Source organism: Phodopus roborovskii, unplaced genomic scaffold (assembly GCF_943737965.1).
Source record: "Phodopus roborovskii unplaced genomic scaffold, PHOROB, whole genome shotgun sequence".
In the NCBI taxonomy this organism is placed as follows: domain Eukaryota; kingdom Metazoa; phylum Chordata; class Mammalia; order Rodentia; family Cricetidae; genus Phodopus; species Phodopus roborovskii.
In genome coordinates, this window is record NW_026126636.1 from 13,525,121 (window position 1) to 13,545,546 (window position 20,426).

Consider the following 20,426-nt stretch of genomic DNA (forward strand, 5'->3'; position numbering starts at 1 on the left):
TGAGTCTTGGCTCTTTCATTTGCTGCCTGTGTAACTCTGAGCAATTTTTGAAACATCTATTTTCTCATCTGTGTGAAGAGAATGAAAAGATTTTACCCATAGTAGGCATTAGATGATAGATTTTTGCTCTCTCTCTCTCTCTCTCTCTCTCTCTCTCTCTCTCTGTGTGTGTGTGTGTGTGTGTGTGTGTGTGTGTGTGTACACTTGCATACATGTACCATAGGTCATATCTATCATGTCCCAGGGTAGTCCAACTCCATCTTATTTTTGAGACATGGCTAGCCTAGAACTTGTTATATAGACATGGCTGGTCTTGAACTCACAGAGATCCATGAGCCTCTGCCTCTCAGGTGCCGAGATTAAAGGCACTGCCGTACACATTTAATATTCGAATATTAGAGGAATACATATATTCAGGGTTTTTTGTTTTTGTTTTTCGAGATAGGGTTTCTCTGTGTAACAGCCCTGGCTGTCCTGTAACTCGATCTGTAGACCAGGCTGCCCTTGAACTCTTAGAGATCTACACAATCAGGTTGTTGCTAAATTCTTTCCATCAAGGCCAGAGCAATGGTTCAGTGGGTAAAGGCATCTTCCACCAAGGTGGATCCCCAGAACCCACGTGATAGGAGGAGAGAACCTAAATGTTGTCTTCTAACCCCCAAACGTGAACCATTTCACCCTTATGCCAACATATGCACAGGCGCACAACGGAAACAAAAAAAGGAGTAAAACATTCTAAACACAAACTCTTGCCACCATTGTGGTCCAGTTGCAGTTCTGAGTGTCTGAGGATATTCCAGACAACAGTGTAACATGCATCTGACGAGGGCCCCATGAGATGACAGGGAAGCTGAAGAATTCAATTCCTACTGCCTGGAGACACCACAGCTGTTATGACATCGGGGCGTTCCCCACAGTTTGGCAGCATTGACCCCTGATGGGAAGGGAAGAGTGAACGCAGAGCGGCCCCTAGTCGGCTCTGATGTCTTCAGTCAGGGAAGGTGGTGTGTAGAGCGGGGTGGGGGCCGTGGGAAAGAGGAAACGCCCGCTGTGATATTTCCCTGGTGGGAGACGGTCTGGGGGTTACAGTTGGAAAGGTGATCAGAGGTTAACCCTGCACAATATTGCAATTCAGGCGGCTGGGGCGACAGCTCTGCGCTGAAACACTTTCGATGCAGGAATTGATTTCAGATGTCCAGAAGTTCAAACGTGGGTGGGGCAGGGGGTCCTCAGGGTTGCTGGCAAGCGACATCAGTCACATGGGTACACTGTGGTTTGATTGACAGACCCCACCTCAATGAATAAGTCGGAGGAGTGACAGAGGACGACGATATCAACCTCAGGCCTCCACATACGTAAGCTCATACATGCATGTACACCCCACAGATATGGGCCTGCACACGTGTGCATCTTCGTAAATGCACATTACACACAGGTAAAGAGAAAATGACAATGAATCAGACTTCCCAGGTGGAGGAAATTCTTGGTAGTTTGTGTGAAATTTCACACCAGGATCGAGACTGAGAAGGGAAAGAAGGAGAAGGAAATGAGGGAGGAGGGGAAGGAGATAGGGAGAGAGGGGGGAGCATATGGACTGGGGGCAGAACGAGGCTTGTTGAGGTCCTTGTTGGGGGAAGATGTCACTATGTCAGTTCCGTAAGGGATGCTGCAGGTGATGCTTGTGTAAGGGAGGGTTTGTGGGGGGAGGTGGGTTCTTGTGATTGAGCCTCACGATGTGATAGAGATAGCGCAAGGGATTGTGGGATGTGTTTAAGCATTCTCCTGAACCTCTGTGTTGTGATGGGACCAGGCTGAGGGACAAGCACACCCTAGCTGAAGACGTTGGTATTAAGTACGGTCACTGGTTATTCTATCTCCCCAGGACTTATGATTTTGTGTGTGTGTGTGTGTGTGTGTAACTACTCTTGTCTGAAGGTTCTGAGGAGACCAAACTGACTGTACAGGAGAGAAGGGAAGAACCATTCTATGGCTTGGTGGGTGAAGGTGCCTGCTGCCAAGACAGATGACATGATGACATGAATTGGATCTCTAGGACCCACGTGACACAGGAGGAGAGAGCCAATTGCCAAATGCTGTCCCCTGACTTCTATGTACATGGTGTGGCATGGCATGTGCATACCCCACTAAATAAGTAAATAAAATGAAAAAATAAATAAATCAGTGCAAAAAAAAAAAAAAACAAAAAAAAAACAAAAAAAAACAAAAAACTTCTCCCTGCTTCGTTCTTCTGAGATTGCTCTGGCTGCATCCGTGAGTAGTGAGTAGGAGGAGAGCATACAAGTTCCATCAGTTTTCCATGTACAGGAGAGTGACGCCTGAAGCAGGCCTTTATACTTTTCAGACAAAGAGCAGTATGTTTGAGAAGGGACGACAAGACAGATGGGTCTCTGACTCGGAGAGTAAACTCCGGGCTGTCGCTAGGAGATATACGGGCCTTCAGGCTGGGCTGGGGGGAGATAAGGGCGACTTCAAAGTGTTTACACAGGTTCAGGGCAGCCCCAGTCACTGGCCCATGTTGGTGTCAGCCTTGGTGTGTGAAGGACGGCCCTCCCCAAAGAATCTTTGTGGCCTGCTGCTGCTCCTGGGAGAGGCAGGCTGAATGGCCCTTCCTCCTGCCACAGTCCCTCAGGTACCTTCAGCCTGAAATGGCAGACAGGCCAACATGGCGCCTTTTGAGCCTTCTCTGTCTTTAGTCTTCATCTTGGCTATGGTAAACAATGCTTTGGTGACCACAGACGGGCATGTATCTCTTCTGCATACCGATTTCACTTCTTTGGAACGTGTGCTGGTGGGTGGGCTTGTATGTCCATTCTACGTGTGGCTGTTAACCGGGCTCGTTTCCAAGTGGGCAGGGTACACGCTCCTCCCCCCCACCACCACCCCCGATGATGCGCAGTGTTCCCTGAGCTTTGTGTGTTGTTGGAACAAATCATGTCCTTGTTTTTCTTGTCATTTTGTTGTTGCTGTTGTTTTTAGGGCAGGGCCTTATGCAGCCCAGGACTTCAAACTCACTATACAGCTGAGGGTGACCCTCTTGCCCCCACTTCCAGAGGGCTGGGCTCATGGGTGTACCCTGCCATGCCCAACTTTTGCTGGACTGGGAATCAAAGCTAGAGCTTTGCTAATTCTTTTTGAGTTCTCCACCGACAGCCTCACCCTCTTAAGTGCTCTTTATTTCACTTTTACATTTGAGAGAGAGAGAGAGAGAGAGACAGATAGACAGAGACAGACAGACAGAGAACATACACACAATCATGGAGGTCAAAGGACGTCTTGTGGCACTGAACTCAGGTTGTCAGGCTTGGTGACAGGTGCTCCAACCACTGAGCCATCTCCCCAGCCTTGCATTTTGTAGTTTATAACTTTGAAGTGTTATGGAAGTCTTCTGAAAAGTGAGCAATCCCTTGGTAAGAAAGGTCAATCCTGTGACTTGCAAACGAATAAAAACAGGAGGCGAATAATTGCTTTCCGGAAGACGCTTCATTTCAGAGCGAGCCCGGTTGAGTCTTAGGGCCCCTTGGGAGGGTCCTGCCTTCCTCAGTGTCACGACTCAGGCACAGTGACTCATCTCTCAAATTATAGGAATTACGTGGCCATGCGAAGATGGGGCTCAGGCTGGGAATTGGCAAATGAAAATTGCTGTTAGCACAATTCAGTAGAGATGTGGGGTTTTTTTTTTTTTTCTTTTTTTTTTTTCATGCTGGGTTTTGAGCCACGACATTTGTCATTTAAATGTCAAAGCCTTGACGGGAATGTCATCTGAAACAGCAGTAATTGTAATGTAAAGTGCGTGCCCACTCTGTACCCTGGGAGAGGAGGTGATGGGAGAACCCCACAAAGTTCTAAGTGGCTATGGGGATTTTGTCTGAAACAGAATTATGTTTCCACCAGGATGTGCTGGGGCTGAAGGTCATAGTTCTTTTTTTAAAAAATTTTAATTAAATTTGGTGCATGTATTTGTGTGCATGTATGTACACATACGTGCGTGTGTGTCTACAAGCCACCACAGCAGGACTGTGGAAGTCAGAGGACAGCTCGAGGAGTTGACTCTCTCATTTTGTGGGTCTCAGGGATGGAATATAGGTCTTCAAGCTTGGCAGCAGACATCTTTACCTGTGTGTCATGTTTCAAAAACCAGCATGGGATAGGATGTTAAAGGTCACATTGCACATGTGTGTGCCTGTGTGTGTGTGTGTGTGCATGTGTGTGTATATATGCCTATGTGTGGTGCATGTGTGTGTGTGCGCCTGTATGTGCCTCTGTGTGTGTGTGTGTGTGTGCTGTATATGCACATGTGTGTGCCTGTGTGTGTGTGTGCATATATGTTCATGTGTGTGCCTGTATGTGCCTGTGTGTGTGCATATGCACCCATCTGTGCATATGTGTGTGTGTTCCTGTGTGCCTATGTGTGGTGCATATGTGTATATGTACCTATATGTGCCTGTGTGTGTGTGTGCACATGTGTGAATGTACCTGTGTGTGCCTGTGTGCCTATGTGTGGTGGGTGCATGTGTGTGGGGGTGTGTGTACGCAAATGGTTGATGTCCATTGTCTTCCTCCATTTTGTTCTACCTAATATATTCACCTTTTAAGTTTTAAATTGCATCTATTTATCATGTGTTGGGGGAGGTATGTGCACGCCATGACAGGTGTGTGGCAGTCAGAGCACAACTTACAGACTCCACTCTCTCTTTCTACCTTCATGTAGGCTCTGAAGCTCAAACTCACCTCATCAGGCTTGGGCAGTGTATTCCTTTACCCCCGAGCCATTGTCTCACTGGCCTTATTGCTATCATTCATTAGTTTTAGTAGATACCTTTAGTGTCTTTCATCAGATTTGCACCACTGATTCTAAGTTTTTAACCTTTACTCTGTGTATGTGTGTGTGCATGTGCGTGTGCACCTGGTACATGTGTAGAAGTCAGAGAAGAACTTCATGGAGTCCAGTCCTCTCCTTTTCTCTTTATGTGGATCGTGGGGGTCAAGTTCAGTCACCAGGTTTCCACAATAAGGATTTTTACCTGCTGAGTTAGCGCCCTACTTCCGGTATTACATATATGTAGACATTAAAGTAACTGGTATTTTATTTATTTGATCTTTTTGTTATTTGTTTGTTTTGTTTTGTTTTGTTTTTTTGAGACAAGGTCTCTGTGTAGGCGAGGCTGGCCTCAACCTCATAGAGATCCAATGACCTCAGTCTCCTGAGTGCTGGGATTAAAGGCGTGCGCCACCACCTGGCTTGTAACTGGTATTTCAAATTTTCATTGTGTGGCTGGTCCTTGACATTCATCATCTGACTTTTGTTTATGGTTTTCCTCCATGAATTAAAACCCGAAAGCATTCGATCACCATTGCGGTGGCTTCTCTGGAGTAGAGTCCTGACTTTGTTAGATGAAATGTTGTCGTTAGTTACTTGATTCCGGTTTGTGAACTTTTGAGAATCCACGGCAGTGCTAAACAGACAGAAGAAGAAATCTCTTTTTCTTTCATCTCCAGGCTTAGGAATTTCATATCTCCGTTCCTGTGGTGATTTCCACATCTCCAATATTAAGTGTATTGCCCCCGAGATAAATTTTACACATGCATTTATGCAAAAATTATTCACACACATTATGAAGAGACTGTTATGCATAATCACACACAGGTCATTATGTATAATCTATTATGCATACCTTGTTAGACATATCCTATTTCGAACAATTATATTCTCATATACATTATGCAAAACAGCAGCCTATATTGCTTGTCACCTGTCTTCCTTCATGCAACAATTCATCTTGGGCATTGTCCCCTGATAGGTTTAGAATTTGCTCATTTTCTTTTTATTATGGCCAAATCCTCCACAGCACGAGGACGTAGAGATTTAATGAACAGACGTCCTTCTACGAACAATGCGGCCGTCTTCATTCCTTTCCCTGGGGTTCCAGAAGAACCAGAGAAGCAAGCTCATGAATATTGTACCAGGTATTTAGTTTGATATGCCTGTAGGATGTATTCTAGAAGGAATATTGCAGAGTCAAAGGACATGAGCATACTTGATATAAGAGTTGATTCTTCCCATATCTGCTCCAGTCACGTATTGTGAGCATTGGTGATGACCCAGGGCTCTTGAGGTCCTGATAACACAGAAGCAGATCTCACACAAGAAGTTCCTTAGGGACTAACGGGGCTGCTTGGAGACCCAGGAACAATTCAAGCAAATGAAGCCGGTGGGTTCAGACACAGACTCCAACATAGCCAGCATAGACAGGCAAAGTGAGATGGGGAAAGGTGTTAGAGGCAGGGCCAGTGATTGCATGTTCACAGTTTGGGGCTTTTTAGTATCTCCGCAAAAAAAAAAAAAAAAAAAAAAAAAAAAAAAAAGACATTTTTGGTGTTTGGGTTTTTTTTTTTTGAGACAGATTTCACATAGGCCAGGCTGATCTTATATTTGCTATATAACAAAGGATAACTCTGGACTTCTGGTCACTCTTCCCTTTACCTCTGGTGTGCTAAGATTACAGGTGTGTGCCAGTGAGTCTAGATAACCAATTTTCAACAAAAGAAAAATAGAGGAGCTCACTATGTGGGCCTAAGCTGACCTGAGACAGGTAACCCAGACTTGTCTCAAACGATCTTCCTGCCTGAGCCTCCTGAGTGCTGGCATGACAGGCTTGGGCCACTATAACTGGCGCCTACAGGTGTGTGCATGCGTGTGCATGTGTGTGTGCGCGCATGTGCTTGTGTGTGTGTGTGTGTGTGTGTGTGTGTGAATGATCTGGTTGATGGTGCAGTCTGCAACATGTTGATCCTTAGAATCCAAGTGAAAAACAGCGGCGTGTGGCAGTATACACTTGCAACCCTAATACTCGGGAGTCAGAACTAGAAGCATCCTTGGGGATCATTACCCAGCCAGTCTAGCCTACTTGGTCAGTTCAAATCCAGTGAGAGAGCCCCGTGGTCACAAAACAAAAGGGCTGGGAAGACGGCATAGAGATGTACAGCACTTGCTGCATAAGCATGAGTTCTGGAATCTAGAGCACACACCCACAAACGCAGTAAGAAGCCCTTATAGGCCTGTGCCACCACCACCTGCCTGGCTTTAAGAAAATTTTTAATGAAGCCTTAAAAACAGATTTTCTTAAAACAAATTTTCAGGCATTTTACAAGTAGGGTCTAACTCAAATCACTCAGGGAAACCTATGACCTCAGGTGGCACGATTTTATATGTTGGGAGCCGTTAAAGAGACACAGCAAAATTTCATTAATTTGCCCCGAAAATATTGATTAAAAGTTCACCGTATGCTAAAATAAGGTTCGGGAACAACAACAAGCCTGGGATCATCTCAGAGCTTGGAGAAGGTGGGTTTATGTGTCACTTCTCTCCCTGGCCCCTCCCCTCACACTCTTGCAGTTGCTATGGTAACAACCTGATGTGATTTCCCCATCCTTTCTCCTCCTCTAGAAACAGGTTGTAGCCACCATCCTCTTCCCGCCATCTCAGGAAATCTGTGAGCTAGAGTGGGAGAGAGCCAGCCTAAGGAAGGGGACAGACCATTGTTCTATTATACTTTTAGTTCTTGTGTAGCAATGTCTTGACTAACAGTTGATCTGGAAGGGTCTAGCCTGCTGTTGGTGGTAACACTCCCGGACTGGTGGTTCTGGGTTTGATAAGAAAATGGAGCAAACCAATAAACAGTGTTCCTACATGGCTTTTGCTTTGCTTTCTGTCCCCAGCTTCCATTCCTGTCCTGGCTTCCATGGATGGCAGGCTACAAGCTGTAAGATGGAATAAGCACCCCTTTTCCCAAGTTGCGGTTGGTTATGGCGTTGTTGTCATTGTTGTTTTTTTTAATCACAGCAACAGGAAAGTAATTAATACACTACACGACTTCAGTGACTATAAAATCAGGACTTCTATTGTAAGCAGCAGTGATCCATCCCTGTGGAGCCCACTACACCACTGTAGAAGCAGAAAACAACTCCTCTCATACCAAGATTTTTTTTTTTTGCTCAGAAACATGTTTTAATATTTCTCCAAGAGCTACTCTTGTTTGACCCCCCCTTTTTAAAATCACTTTTGGTCTTTGTTTTTGGAGGCATCCTCTCCCTCTCCCCCCCCCTAGCTCAAGCTAGCCTAGAACTAACTGTGCAGCCAGCATGGCCTCAAACTCACAGATCTTCCTGTCTCTCTAGAGTGCTAGGATTATCGGTGTGAGCCACCTCACATTGCTTATTTTACACACACACACACACACACACACACACACACACGCAAAGAGCACTGAAAACACATGTCATACCGGAAGCAGATTTTCAACGAAAATATTTTTAAAAAAGAGAACTGCCAGCTATTTTCCAGATATCCACATTTATGGCAAAGGGAGGCAGGAATGAACCCATCAAAGGAGGAGGAGATCTTTCCATTTCTATGTAGTTTCTGACACCATTGACCATCTTGCCCAGTGGCGGAGTTCCGAGAAGAGAGATGGAGGGGCAGAGGGAAGGAAGGATGGCGAAGACCTGGCATTCTATACACGGGGACCTTCAATTTCTGATCCTTCTACCCCAACCCTACAAGTGCTGGTGTGAGAAATCATGTACCAACACCCCCCATTCATACTGGTGCTGGGGATTACACCCAGGCCCCTGTGCTTGGTAGACAAAGACTCTACCAATCTAGTCATGCCCAAACTCATGAGGGCCAGGTAGCAATGGTGCTGAGGAGTCTAAAAAGGGTTGACATGGAAGAAAGCCCCATGTTTTCTACTATCAGATTTTCTTTTTCCGTAGCTCCAACTTACCTAATGTGTGGCAAACAAAAGAAAGTGGCTTAGACTTGGGACTGAAGTAATTTAAAATGGCAATAACTACAAAAATAATGAAATGAGCATAAGAGGAGGGATGCATGAAGACAAAGAGACCTTGCGCCCCCACCAACACACACATATAGGTAACTATGGATGATTCAGGAAGCAAATAACTTCAAAATAGCGGTCTTTTCTTCCTGAAATTACTTCCCCTAAGTAGAAGGCACTCAAAGCTCAGGCCAAGCATACACCAAGGAGATAATGGCTCGGACCAGGCCAGAGCATTTCCTATTCCCTGCTTAATGCCTTTTGGGGATCCATTGTGTGTGCGCATAACCATTTAATGGCAAGAAATGGCACAGGAAACAAAGTATTCAAAAGATGCCCTTTTCAGACATAAAACATGGTCCATTAAGGTTGTTTTGCTGATTGTTTCCATGGAGACCATTTCATGTAATTATTCTCCAATTTTTCAGGGGCTGAAAAAAAAATATATCTTTGAGTTTCTATTTTCTAATGCGGTGGCCTGCAGCATGCCCGTGACACAGCTCAGTGCACAACTGGTGGTTCAGAAATGTTCTTTGTTCTGACTTCCAGAGAGATGCCCTGTGTGCAAAAGAAAATGCAAGACCATGGGGTAGCTCTTACTTTTCTAAATCTGTAACTCCAAGTATAGGGGTACACACACACACACACACACTTAATTAAAATGCAATAAAAAGTCAGCTTGGACACTGAAGTGGTGGTATTGCTTTTAGCCAGGAATTCTTGGTTAGCCTGGGCTACATTGTAAGGCCCTGTAAAACAAAACACACACACACACACACACACACACACACACACAAAACAACAATCAGCAGGGTAGAGGGAATGGAGTTCAGTGCACACACATAGATATAAATATTTCCTATACCCCATGTCTAAACACATTTGTCCATTCCTATTGAGGAAATTCTATGGTCCCCACTGTCTGTAGGATGTGATTTGAGCAGTAAGAATCCATGGGGGTGTCCGGGCAGTGGTGGCGCAAGCCTTTAATCCCAGCACTTGGGAGGCAGAGGAAGGTGGATCTCTGTGAGTTTGAGGCCAGCCTGGTCTACAAAGAGAATTCCGAGACAGCCAGGGCTACACAGAGAAATCCTGTCTTGAAAAAACAAACAAACAAACAACCAAAACCTCAAAAAAGACTGCATGGGGCTTTGGGCTGGGGTGTGACAGAGTGAGATGACCCTGAAGAAGGTAAACCCATGGGAGGCTTCCTTTCCCTTACTCCCCAGCTGCAATACAAAACTTTCTATATGTATCCATCAGATTCCTTGTTATTTATGATGATGGTTTTTTGGGTTCTCTCAGCCTTTGATATAAAAACTCCAAAGTTTCCTGTGGCATATGTGTTAGTTTAAAAAATATATATTTATTTTTATTTTAAATTTTGTGTGTGTGTGTGTGTGTGTGTGTGGTGAGTTGTGATATGGAGTGGTGTGTGTGTGTATTATAGTGTAATGTGATGTAGAATGTATGTATGTGGTGTGGTGTGTGTATATGTAGTATGGTGTGGTTCTGTATGTGTTTGTATGTGGTATGGTGCGTAAGTGTGGTCTGTAGTGTGATGCGTATGTATTGGGGTATGGTGTGGTGTATGTGTGTGTGTGTAGTGTGGTATGGTGTAGTATGTATATGTGGTATGGTATGTGGCGTGGGGTGTGTGTGTGTGTGTATGCGTGCATGCACAGCACGGTGTGGTGTGCATGTGTAGTATGGCGTGATGTAGTGTGTGTGTATTTATTTGTGAGTGCAAGTGCCCTCAGGGTCCAGAAAGAAGGTATCTCAGATCACCTGGGGCTATAATTGCAGGTATAAATGAGTCACTGGGAACAGAATTTAGTTCCTCTGAACCATCTCTATGGGGTCCAATTAATGCTTTTTTCATTACCATCCAACACGTAACTCCGAATTTGGTAGCTTCAAACCATAGCTTTTTCCTGTGGGCCAGGAGTGTAGATGTGGCTCAGCTAGGTCCTCTGTTCCAGGTCTCACAAAGCAATAATCTAGGGGACAGTATGTCTGGGCTCTCAACTGGGGAAGGCTCTCCCTCCAGGCTGCCTGGGGTTGCTGGCAGGCTCTGCTTCCTTGCAGCTGTAAGAATCAGAGGCCCCTTCCTTGGCTCCTGCTGGAAGTTTGCCTCTGTTCTGAGGACCACCTGTGTTCCCAGGCCAGTGAAGTTTTCCCAGTGCAACCATTTCACCCGGCCAGGGAAGAGAATCTAGAATGTGTTGCTGGCTGGACATGGTTGTATATTGTGCTTCCTATTTGCAAAGTTACCTCCCATCTCCTTTGTTACACTGGGCAGGCTAGAATCATCACCATCCATGCTCCAGGAAAGGGGGTACCACAAGGGTATGAACTTGGGGAGCTGGTGGGTGATGAGGTCATCCCCTCCTGTCTTCAGTGGGTTACACTCTGGTCAGGGTTCTGAACCTTGTCTTCCATCAGCCTGTGTATTTCCTTATAAAATTCAGCTGTGTTTTTTTTTTCCTTTTTCAGTTTTTCATGTGTACTGTACTGCACGTATGAGGATGCATGTGTGTGCACACACATGGATACACGGGCTTCACACTCTTCTCTACCTTATTCACTGAGGCGGGGTCTCTCAATCAAACTCAGAGCTCACACATGTGGCTAGTGTTGCTGGCCAGCTTGCTGGGGGGGGAGGGAGGTGGCCTTTCTCCACTGTCTAAGGGTAGAATCACAGGCAGAGGCCCACATTCATCAGGTACTTTCCATGGGTTTTTGGGGTTCCAAACTCAGGTCCTCAGACTTTGGTGGCAAATGATTTAATCACTGAGCAATCTCCCCAGCCTATTAATATTACTATTGTTGTTGCTGTCTTTTAAAATAAGGTCTCATGTATCCTAGTGGACTTCAAACTAATTATGCAGTTGAGGATGAATGTATACTTTCTGTACCATCTCCTCCACTTCCTAGGTACTGGGATTATAGCCATGGACCACCATACCTGGTTTATGCAGCTTGGAGGGGATGGAAGCCTGGCTTTGTTTGTGCTAGGCAGAAACTCTCAAATTGGGTGTCAGTAAGAACCTGTCGGGTCTGTTTCTTAACAGATGAAAAGGCAGCCAGGCCTAGGAAATTAAGGCGTAATCAGAGGCATCTACTGTCACAACAGAGGACTGTAATTTAAATGCTTGGGTGGTCTTGAGATCTAATCTGCCTCGATGTCTCATCAGGCACCCCACACCATCCCCAGGTGATGAGATGTCATCAAGGTGCAGAATCCCCTTTACCTGATTTTCTCTTATCATTTTTCTGTCCCTGATTGCTTTGCATTCCAATCTCGAACATCTGGGCTGCTTGGAGCCCAATGTGTGTCCCTCATCTCACCATCTCATTAAGATGGACCAGAAAGGAGCCTCCCTTGCTGTACTTAAACAAATACCACTGAACAATTGTTATTTAACAGCTGAACTCACAGAATTCATTTGTCCAGTTTTTTTTTTTTTTTTTTTTTTTTTTTGTTTGTGTGTGTGTGTGTGTGTGTGTGTGTGTGTGTGTGTATAGATGCTTGTGTGTTTTACGGGTACCTGTGTGTCTCTGTGCAAGGGGAGGATAGAGGATAACCTAGAGTGTTTTCCTTAGGAATGCTGTCCACTGTCATCTGAGACAGGATCTCCTACAGACCTTCAGATCATTAATTAGGCTAGACTGCCTGGACAGTGAGCCCCCGGGATCCTCCTCCGGCCTCCATTTCCCCAGTGCTAGGAATACAGACAAGTGCTACCACAACTGGCTTTTTACATGGGTTCTATGGATTGAACTCAGGTCTTTGTGCATGCAAAGCAAATGCTTTATACCAATGAGCCACCTTCCCAGCCTGCATTTGTCAAGTTTGGAAAGGAAAGCCAAGGTACGGGTGAAAGAAACTTCCTGACACAGAGCCCAGAGAGTCCAAGAACATGCAATGTGAAATGTCAAGACAGGGTCCAGTTGCAAAATTCAAACTTGCCTCCCAGGGCTCACTGTGGGTGGACCCTTATGGGAGGTGAGCTCAAGGTTCACCTGAGGTGCAGGAACTAGCTGCACTTCCACAGGACTCAGGGGGTCAGCAGCTTCTTGGAAGCAGCTCATCGAGGCCAGCAAAGCATCGAAAGCACAGCTGTCTGTTCGGCACGCCATGTCCCTAGATGCAGCCCATAGCCAGCTTTTCTTTAATTTCCTGGGGCTGGAGCCTTTCCTCTCCCTCATCTGACACAATGCATTCCTGTCCTATGTGCTTGTGAGGGACTCAGGACCCAGCTGGCTCTTAGTGTGAGCACATTTCACATTTCCACACCACGATGCCAAACTTGCTTTCTGATATGCTCGTGGGAGAAATTCCTATTGTACAGCCTGGCTTTGCTCAGCCTCGGCATGGCCGGCATCTAGAACTTCATAATTCTTTGCTGAAGAGACAACTCAATGCCCCAGGCACCATAGCTGCCAAGTGACATCTCTGGCCTTCAGTCGTTTAGGTGCCTGGAACACATCACCTTTTCCCCAAATGCCTTCAGATACTGCGGAATATTCCCAGAGTGACTAAAATCCTCCTACATTGGGGAAGGGGGCCACATTTTTCTTTAGTGGCATAGCTCCTGGTAAGCTAATAGCACTCCTGAAAACAACCCCTCACCTAGCTCCTGTAAGCAATCCTAACGAAACTCGCCAGGTGCTGGCAGTGAGGCTCCGGGGAAAGGTGTGTGCTGCCTGAGTTCAGCCCCGGGGACTCACATGATGAAGGGACAGAACTGCCTCCTGACAACTGTCCTCTGTTCACCCATGTGCTGTTGCATGTGCGTGCACGCACGTATGCATGCACACACACACACACACACTGTGATTAAAAAAAACAAAAGAAGAAATCAATCATCCCCGATGGAAGACATAATGATGTAGGTTTCTTCTCTAAAATATTTAATCCTTTATTATTGTTGTTTTTACATTCACACACACACACATAGCCACAGCCTTCTCAGTGACCCTATCTTACTCCCTTTGTCCTCTTACTGAAATACTACCATCTTTCCCACAAGCCAACTGTACTTTGAATGCTGAGCTGGTCCCAGGCCTTAAGTCTTTCTAAGCCAGCAAAACAATGGAATGGGAGAAACACACCCTTATCTGTGCTGGATGAATCTGCAAACACCACAAGACGATTGCTGCAGTGGACTTACAGCTAGGCTTAGCCTGTTCCATACTTAGTAGATAAGAAGGAACGGGCATGCATTTGGGTGTGCCCCCTCCAAGGCCCTGTGCTCGGAGTTTGAAGCAACCAGCTTAGCCAATCTCCCTCAAATCCAGACAGACATGGCTTTGGTCCACGATTAAAAAAAAAAAAAAAAAAGTAGTGTTTTTGTTTGTTTGCTTGTTTTGTTTATATGTGCGAAGTGCATTGGTGTGCATACATACATGTTTCTGTATTGTGGGCCCACATATGTGCATGTATATGGAAGCTTGAGGTTGATGTCTGTTCAGAATCATCCTCATTTGCTTTCCTACCTTATTCATTGAGGCAGGGGCTCTCAATTAAGCCCAGAGCTTGTCAGTCTGGCTGGTCTCGTTAGCCAGCTCCCTCTGGGGGATCCCCTGTCTAAATCTTCTGAGGTTGGAAATGCAAGAAGGCAGCCATGACTACCTAGTAGTTTGGCTTTGTTTTTTCTTTTTAAAAACATTTTATTTATTTTATGTGCATTGGTGTTTACCCTGCATGTATGCCTGTGTGAGGGTGTCAGATCTTAGAGTTACAGTCAGCTGTGAGCTGCCATGTAGGTGCTGGGTATTGAACCCAGGTCCTCCAGAAGAGCAGACGCTGAGCCATCTCTCCAGTTCCCTACCTGCTGTTTTCATGGATTCTGGAGATCTGAGCTCTGGTCCTCATGTTGCCTCAGCAAGTGCTTAAACCACTGAACTATCTTCCCAGTCCAGGAAGAGGATTTTATTCTGAGAGTCAAGAACCCAAGAAAAGAGCAAACACTGAAGGTAAAGACTCAGATTTTCATTTTGCTGCTGAAGACGTGTCAAAAGGCTGTGCCTTAACTGAGACAGGAAACCTGGGACATGGGACTGCCTCTGCTATTGCTGTGCTGTTTGGAAAGGGGACAGAAACCTGCGATTTGGATGTGTGGTCAGTAGTAACACATTCACACACCAGGTGATGTTTTCTATTTGTACAGAATGCGCCACCTCGGAGCCAATAATGTTGAAATCCACAAACAGAGCAAAGTTCATCCCCAAAACACATCTTCAGGCGATCACCAACTGACCAGGTATCTCCCCCCTCATGTGACTGCTCCCTGATCACGTGACTGGGCTCAGCTCCACACACCTCTGATCCACACTCCTGTTCAAGCAGGGTGTCGGAGGTGGAGTGAGACTGTGGAAAATTCCCTTTGCATTTATTGTCTCTATCGTGCATTTTTAAAATTCCTATAGTATTATGGGTTTCATACTATACATCTTCCCATTATCATTCATCCACCAGTTCTTTGCTATTGAAAATATCTATGTGCACCTATATCAATCACAACATTCCCCAGCTGTCTAGTGTAGAGATCAAAATCAGGGGAACTACAATTGGAACTGACCCTTGAAGAAGAAGTAAACAGTATGTTTATGTGAAATAATCATACACCTAATTATATATTCACTTATAAAACCATGTGCGCGCGCACACACCTAAACACCCAAACATACCTTCACTAGCACGTTTGACCTTCAAGGGTCAATTCATATATTCCCCAGCCTCTATATCCATCCTTTTATTCATTCATTAACCAATCCACCTATTCATTAATTAATCCATTCTTCATGCACGTGTTCATCCTTCCCACCATCCATTAATTCATACACTCAACCATTAGCCTGCCCACCCATCCATTCATCCAACCATCTGTGTGTGCATTCATTCACATATACAATTACTGACCCATCCATGTGTCTATCTGTCCATGTGTTAATTCATCCACCTAGCCATCCATGTATCCATTCATCCCCTTAAGAAAGGAAGTACACCCTGAAAAATACTGTGAGTAAATTCACCATACACTCATGTTTCAACCCTCTAAGTGAAATCTAAGGGGTGTTACACATCCTCTGCCCAGTTCCCTCTCTGAATTCACCTCCATACCCTTCCTCGTTTGCTCACATAGCCCTGCTTCCTTGTGTTCCTCCAGTCAATACAACAAGTATGCCCCATCTTCACGAGCTGCCACATCAGCTTCCTTCTCCTCAGAGCAGCCATTTCCCTAAGAGCCCACAGGCTCCTCCCTCCTCCCTCCATCCCCATCCTCTCAAACAGCACCACCTCCAGGAAGACCTCCTAGACCAGCTCCTCCCAAAGGAGCCTCTCCTCCTCTCTGCATTTCCTCTGTTTCCACACCTTAGAACTGGGCCCCATCTGCTGAAGTGATTGACAGGTGAGCCCCAGCTATGATCAAGCTATCAGGGGAGAGTTGGTCTTGCCTTCCCCTTTATCAGCTACTTTCAACTGACTGTCCATTCATCTTGGGACTTCAGTAAGAATTTTCAGAATAAACACAAACCAACAATTATTATTATTTTTTTTTTTGTTTCACCTTTTTTGGGACAGGTGCTATGATTAACCTCGAACTCGCCATTGTCATGCCTTGGCTTCTAAATTACTGGGATTACTAGTGTGTATCACCATGGCCAGTACACACACACACACACACACACATACACACACACACACACACACAGGTATGCATATAGTAGATAATGATATAATTATACATTCTGTTGGTGTGTTCATGCCACAGTACACCTGTGAAGGAAGGTCATAGGACAGACTCCAAGAGTCAGTTTTCTCCTTCCATCATGTAGTTCCCATGACTCAGGTCATCAGGGTCTACAAAAACATCTTGATCCATCTGTCTCCCATCCCTCATATATGAATTTTAACCTTGGGACAAATGCACGGGTCACCTACTAACAGAAACTTGGAATTTTTATTTCTTCATTGCTTTTAGTCCTCCAGATAGGAAATGGAACATGCAAAATGGAAAAGAGTTCAGCGTCTATGCACAGGCCGATGTCTTTATCTGGTTATCTGGACAAGCGTCCATATGTAAATATTCACTTGATAAATGAGTGGTGGGAATATCAGCCACCGTGCCTCTATCGCTTAGATCCGAGTCTTAATTTTACTCTGAATCTGTGGAAGCTTCCATGTCCCCCCCCCCCTTCCAGCAAGCACTGGCCCAATGACGCAGTTCCACGTGAGCAATGCACAAGGCTCAGCATCCAAGCACAGCCTAGCCAGCCAGCATCCTCTGCCCCAGTGGTGTGATTCTGACGTCCACCTAGCCTGCTCCACTCCCAGCTCAGGAGCCCACACAGACTGCAGGAACAGGGGCTGGCTCAGGCTGTTGCCAGGGAAACTGCAGCAGGAAGTGGGGAGGGGGGAGAGACTCAGGAATGGAGGCAGGACAGAGTGCCCCTTGAGGACACCAATGTCCTCTCCCCCAGACAGACCATGTGCACACCCTGCACCCCACCCTGAGCACAGTAGGCCTTCAGCACGTGTTGCAGAGCCAGTGCCATCGTCCTGACACAGCCCCCACCCCACCCCACCCCAGTGAAGTCTGCTCTTTGGGACCCAGTTCTGCAGGTGTTTCCATCCCAAGCCCTGGGACTTGAGATGGTCCAATGACATCACCCCTCTGGTGCAGTGAACCCTGAGTGAGGAGAGGAACTGGGCAGGGTGAAGGCAGGGCGCTGGCTGTTCCCACAGGACACCTGTGCTATCTGCAACTCCCATCAGTGTCCTGAGACCCCCCAACCCCAACAGAGGCACAGGGAGGCCAGGGCTCTTTCTGCCCTGTGACAGGGTTGCACACACCCCTCCCGGGGGAGAGGGGGTGGGGAGTGGGCACACTGCAGCTGAGCTCCATGTCACAATGCAGTGCTGGGATGAGGCAGCTCCAGGCTCAGGGAAAGCAAGCAAGAAGCCAGGCAAGCTTCCGGTTCCACAGGAGCATGGCGAAAACATTGGGCCTCTGTTGTCACATAAATTCAAAAGGGACAGATTAGGGAGCCTGAGACCAGGATGGCCATGGCCTCCTGGTGGCCCTGGGGTTTGCTGTGCCCTGCATGGTTTTCCATGATTTTTACCTTCATATATGTTTGGGGTGCCATCGGAATAGCTGAGTGTGCAAAGGCATTTGTCACCTAGCCTGACCCTCTAAGTTTGATTCTGGGGACCCATAAGGTGGAAGGAGACGGCCAACTCCCAAAATTCGATCTCTGCACTCCCCATACACACACAAGTAAATATATAAATGAATAAATAAGATCACTTTTGTTCTTGTCAAGGAGACTGACAGCTAATCTTGATTTGTTCACTTGACATGTCCTAAAATCACGTAGGACACTACCCTCTAGACACATCTATGCAGGAACCTTCTAGATCTGGTTAAAAGAAGTGGTAAGTCAGGGCAGTGGTGGTGCATGCCTTTAATCCCAGTACCTGGGAGGCAGATACATCTGGATCTCTGTGAATTTGATGCCAGCCTTGTCTACAGAGCGAGTTCCAGGACAGCTAGGACTGTTACACAGAGAAACCCTGTCTTGAAAACCAAAGCAAAACAAAAAAACCAAAGGAACAACAACAACAAAAACACATGGCAAGATCCATCCCCCACCATGACTGTGGGTAGCATCATCCCAAGGCTGTGGTCCTGGAATCCGGGGAAAGGGGAATGGGGAGAGCTGAGCATTGCCATTCATGGTTCCCTTCCTCCGACGGGATGCAATGTGATCACTACCTCGGGTCACTGCCTACAAAGACTCCCCTAACACGATGGACCACATCCTCACACCAAGGGCACAAGTCAAGCCTTCCTTCCTGGAGTTGTGTCATCTGTCAGGTGTTTTGTGACAGCAGTGACACAGCTAACAGAAGGCCGTGGCAGAGCAGGGGAAGGCAGGGACCGAGCGCAGGGGAGAGGGGAGAGCTCACAGGGGACTTGGGAACAGGAATTTCTTGGTGGAATCATCAAAGATGGGAACAAGTTTATCTCGTCACTTTCCTGCTGGCTGACAAGTAGCAGATGTGGAGTTGATCCTGGGTATTGACCTCTGAGCCTCCCCAGGCAGCCACACCCCTCCAGTGTCCTTGAGTCCTGCAAGCAACTCCCAAGAGGATTGGAAGCTCTGCCATAGATATAGCCTCATACCAAAAGGAATCTGGTTTGCTTTAAAGCCACAAGCCATGTATGGAGATCTGACGATGGCCCCTTTGACAGACGTGTTTGTGTTTGAAACCCCAGTGGACTGTGTGGCTTCCCAGACCTTCTGAGTTTAACGACATGGTGTCCCAGGGGCTGCTGCTAAGGCTGATCATTTCGAGTGAGACCCTCTCCAAACTCCATGATAGCCTAGAACCTGAGTGAGTGGCCCAGGACGTGGCCCCAAGAAACAGATGATGATACGGTTAGCCACTAGATTGTACTTCTAAAACGCAAAACCGTAGATACAACTGCAGGAACCTCAAAGATGACTCAACCTAAGAACCTGAGTTCAGACCCTGGCATCCATGTAGCAGAAGGAGAAAAGTAAATCCTCCAAATTGCCCTCTGGCCTTTATACATTGCATAGTAGCTCAGGCATATGCCACTCCCCACACACAAAATAAATGCACATGATTAAATTAAAAAGAAAAAAAGCCAGATGGTGGTGTGTGCCTTTAGTCCCAGCACTCAGGAGGCAGAGGCAGACGAATCTCTGTGAGTTCAAGGCCATCCTGGTCTACAGAGTGAGTTCCAGGACAGCCAGGTTTACATAGAGAAACCATGCCTTCAGAAAAAAAAAAAAAAAAAAAAAAAGGAAGGAAGGAAGGAAAGAAGGAAGGAGGAAAGAAGGAAGAAAGAAAGAAAGGGTTGTGCTGTTGTGATGGCAGGACACTAAACCTAACGGCTAGTAGGAGACCGTGACCACTCAGGTCTCTAGCTAACTGTTCTGTCTCTCCATCCCATCCATCCCTTGCTCTCTTGATTCCAGAAACCAACAGTTTTCGCCATGCTCCTGTGGAACTGGAAGCTTGCCTGGCTTCTTGCTTGCTTTCCCTGAGCCTGGAGCTGCCTCATCCCAGCACTGCATTGTGACATGGAGCTCAGCTGCAGTATGCCCACTCCCCACCCCTCTCCCCGGGAGGGGTGTGTGCAACCCTGTCACAGGGCAGAAAGAGCCCTGGCCTCCCTGTGCCTCTGTTGGGGTTGGGGGGTCTCAGGACACTGATGGGAGTTGCAGATAGCACAGGTGTCCTGTGGGAACAGCCAGCGCCCTGCCTTCACCCTGCCCAGTTCCTCTCCTCACTCAGGGTTCACTGCACCAGAGGGGTGATGTCATTGGACCATCTCAAGTCCCAGGGCTTGGGATGGAAACACCTGCAGAACTGGGTCCCAAAGAGCAGACTTCACTGGGGTGGGGTGGGGTGGGGGCTGTGTCAGGACGATGGCACTGGCTCTGCAACACGTGCTGAAGGCCTACTGTGCTCAGGGTGGGGTGCAGGGTGTGCACATGGTCTGTCTGGGGGAGAGGACATTG